The sequence below is a fragment of the Rhipicephalus microplus genome, chromosome 4 (assembly GCF_043290135.1).
Source record: "Rhipicephalus microplus isolate Deutch F79 chromosome 4, USDA_Rmic, whole genome shotgun sequence".
Classification (NCBI taxonomy): domain Eukaryota; kingdom Metazoa; phylum Arthropoda; class Arachnida; order Ixodida; family Ixodidae; genus Rhipicephalus; species Rhipicephalus microplus.
The window spans coordinates 217346967-217351284 of NC_134703.1; the positions used below are offsets into that span (position 1 = coordinate 217346967).

General features: G+C 46.3%; 1 pseudogene; it reads left to right on the forward strand.

Moving 5' to 3' along the window:
* The first annotated feature begins 424 nt into the window (after positions 1–424).
* On the forward strand, positions 425–3686 carry LOC119171507 (uncharacterized; annotated as a pseudogene).
* The last annotated feature ends 632 nt before the right edge of the window (positions 3687–4318 follow it).

Below are 4318 nucleotides of genomic sequence, written 5' to 3' on the forward strand. Positions count from 1 at the left end.
CCTTCTTAGTCAGTTTCATTCCTAAACTAGGCAAGATGGTGATACCGACAACCTGAGGCCTACCTCACTAACTTCATGTGTGGGTAAACTTATGGAGAGAATGGTTCGGGATCACCTCTCTCCATACATGGAAGCTAAGGGCCTCTTAGTAGACACTATGTTTGGGTTTTGCCCACATATGTGTGCTCAGGATCTCCTTCAGTTGCACCATGTCATAATAGGACCCACTGTCATGCAACACAATGACAAGGCCATTCTTGCTCTAAATCTTAAAGGCGCCTTTGATAACGTTCATCATGGTAGCATTCTGGCAGATCTGAGCTCTTCAGATTGCGTTGACAAGACACTTGCCTACGTAAGAGACTTCCTTTCGAAGCGTCAGGCCTTCCTTAAAATTGAGGATGATGTATGCGGCCCATACACTATGGGCACAAGGGGTACTCCCCAAGGAGCGGTCTTTTCGCCGCTCCTCTTCACCATTGCTATGATGCAGTTTCCACATCAATTGGCCCGGGTGGAAGGAATTCATCACGCAATCTACGCGAATGATATAACAATTTAAACTACTGACGTTGGCCTTGGAGAAATTGAGGACCGCCTCTATAGCCGATAGCAATACTTTTGGCTGTGGTCTCCAATGCGCTCCTGCAAAATCAGAGCTTCTGCGCGTCTGAGCCAACCCCAAAGACGACACGAAATTACATATCTCTTTGATGGGAGCTCCTGTCAGAGAAGTCGAGGAGATCGGGATCCTCGGCCTGTTCATTCATAACAGACTCAGACCGTACTCTACCATTACCAAACTGAAACGCATAGGTGAACAGGTCGGACGTATGATCCACCACGTTTCCAACAAACGCGGTGGGTTGAGGGGCAGGGATACGCTTCGACTCGTCCATGTGATCCAGTGGAAAATCGGTAAGGTGGTCGCCGTTCACAAATCAGGTAGCAAAGAATCTCCTTTAAATTACCGCCTTATATCCCTTACGAGCATTCCTTGTGAAGTCTTGGAGCGTGTCTTGTACACAAGCATCGTAACGTTTCTCGAATCCAACTCATTTTTCACGGATGCACAACATGGTTTTCGAAAGGGATTTTCATGTGAAACCCAATTACTGTCTTTTACACACCAGCTTCACCGCATTCTTGACCGTCGCTCCACAGCGGACTGTATTTTTTTAGATTTTGCAAAAGCCTTTGTGAAAGTGTCCCATAATCTCCTGCTCCTGAAACTTAGCAAACTTAACCTTGATCGTGATGTGTTCAAATGGCTGGAACACTTTTTGTGTGGCCGTACACAGTTTGTTGCAGCCAACTCATATAATTATTCAGAATGTTCTGTTAATTCGGGCGTACCCCAAGGCTCAGTCCTGGGCCCCCTCTTATTTTTAATTTACATCAATGACCTCACTGATTGCGTTTCATCAAACATACACCTGTTCGCTGACGATTGTGTGATATTTCGTGAAATTAACGACACAAGCGATGTTAGTATTTTACAAAACGACCTTAACGCTATTTCAAACTGGTGCAGTCTTTGGCTAATGAACCTTAATATTAGAAAGTGTAAAGTTTTACGCGTATGTCGAACTTCAACCACTCCCGCCTCGTACCATCTTAATAATGTTCTACTCGATTGTGTTTCATTCTACCGGTACTTAGGTGTGCACATTACTTGCCTGACCTGGTCCGTTCACATAAGCAACATTATTAACATGCAAACCGTATGTTAGGCCATCTTCGTCGCAATTTTTCTTCTTCACCTGCCTCTCTAAAACTACTGATGTATAAGAACTTGGTTAGAAGTAAATTAGAATATGCTGCTTCAGTTTGGGATCCAAGCATGGTTTATCTGATCAAAGCCCCCGAACTGATCCAAAATAACTCTGCCCGGTTTATCCTACACGATTACGATCGAACAGCAAGCGTTACAGCTATGAAAAACTCGTTGCAGCTGACTTCCCTTTCTTCTCATCGTAAGTTTTTTCGCCTGTGCCTTTTTCATAAAATCTTCCATAACAGCCCCCACCTTCGTGATAATCTTTTTCTTTCACCGTCGTACGTGTCCTCTCGCATCGATCATGCGCACAAAGTTGGTATACCGATATGCCAAACAAGAACGTGTTCAGAATCTTTTGTCCCACGCACCAGCAAAGACTGGAACCAGCTTCCTGGAGCGACTGCTGCGATTACTGATTATCAGGTGTTTTGCGCTGCACTAACAAACATTGTAAACTGAGGTTACTTATGACGTGTGCCTTTTTTGTTTTTTTATGTTCTTGCGTGTTCTGATGTGTTTTGTAGCTAGAATTGTATACTACGATTATTTAAAATATGTACACTAGATCTCTTTTGTTCTGCTTTTGTGTCCTAACTTTGTTAGCTAAAATTGATTATTCAGTAAACGTTGAATCCTGTACTCCCCTTTACTCACCTTCTGAATCCATTTTTTGTAAACCCACTCCCCCCTTCAATGCCTCTGGCCCTGAGGGTACAAATAAATAAATAAATAAATAAATAAATAAATAAATGCCTTTGTACTCAGCCGGATTCTCTGCTCCGTACCCTATTTTTGCACTACGAAGCAACACGACCAGCGCATCGACGCCATCATTAAGAAGACTACAAAGCGAGCTTTAGACTTACCAGCAACCACCTCCTATGCCAAGTTGTCGGCTCTGGCGGTGCTAAACTCTTATCAGGAATTGAAGGAGGCGCACCTCGTCAACCAATATACGCGACTTTCGCAGACGGTATCTGGGCGCCACATTCCATAGGAGACATGCAGACTTCCTGAGCTCTGGCACCACAAGCTCTGGATTACTCCCCTTCCTCAAAACATGCACTCACAGACACATGAAGGCAGACAAGGGGCACGCACTGTGGCCCTCAAACACCAATACAGATCTAAGCCAGGTGTATACTACGTTGATGTGACAGGGCCATCGCCCGCTGGATTCTACACGGCCGCCGTTGTTCACCAAAACAAACACGTTAACGGGCTCTCCTATCGGGCTTCCAACTCCACACGCGCTGAGGAGATAGCAATAGCACTTGCCGCTTCGCACAAGGACTCTAGAATAATCATTACAGATTCAAGCCGAGCGTGTGAAAATTATATGGCGGATGAGGTATCGCTTTTACCCTACGATATTCTAAAGCGAGCCATCAGGGATTTCGACTCCTCACCAAAACGCATTGTTTGGACTCCGAGCCACTAGGGCCTTAGAGGCAACAAGGCTGCGGATGCGGCTGCCCGCGCGCTTAAGCACCAGGCACCTCACCCAGGCTTTTCCGGCTCAGAGACTAGCTAACTGCTTCTACGATTTAAAGAAATTCTGGTGTACTATTGCGAACAACATCGGCTTTTCCCGAAGCCTGCTAAGAGCCTGAGTAAGGCCGATGAATAAACCCGAAGGCGCCTGCAGGCCAACACCTTGTTCTGTCCTGCAGTAGTAAAACGTTTTGACCCGAAAGTCGACGGGCGGTGCCCTCACTGTGGGGAAGTCTCCGATAACTTTCACATGGTGTGGCCATGTCAAATGAATCCCTCTCTTCTCCCTAACCCTTACCCTACTAGAGAGGCATGGGAGGCAGCCCTACTCAATTGCTCAGGGCTGGAGGCTCAAAGAGCTCTAGTCCAACGGGCGCGGGTAGCGGCCTTGTCCAGCGAGGTCACGGAATAAGGGATCCTCCTGTGTAAACGGCCCCTATGGACCTGCAAACTCTCTATTAATAAATGTTTTTCACACACACACATCGCAATCAGGGTGTCTGCGCTAAGCAGCGACAGACCTGTCGATCTCAATCAAAAGTATTCGAGTAACGTCAGTATTAGTCACCGCTAACTGCCCAAACTAATACGGATCAAATACGAAGCAGCTGTCATCTAACTGCGATATAAGAGGGTACGACATAGCAAACAAGAACCCGTGTAACGGAGTTGTCAGTACAGTGCGTCAAAGACCACGACCAAGAACTAACGTCAGTAGGGTGCCTTGATGCCCGCGCGCTCCGCTGAGGGTGAGGACAGGTGCGTCGTCTGCTACGACGGCCGCCATTGCGCCTCCCGCCACAGCTAGACAGCATGCGAAAGGCGTTATACAAGGCGCTTGCGGTGTGTGGAAACGTCCAGAAATAAGCACGCGCTGTGAGTTTTTTCTTTTTCTTTTCTTTTTGAACCTTGGACAGCGTTTAGTGCTGTTGTTACCTACATGTTTATTAAGGGAACGATGAACTTCATATAAACTGACGGCCTGCGCATGTGTTGTGCACTATAGGCTGACGTATAGACTTCGTTATATTTAAAACGAATCCT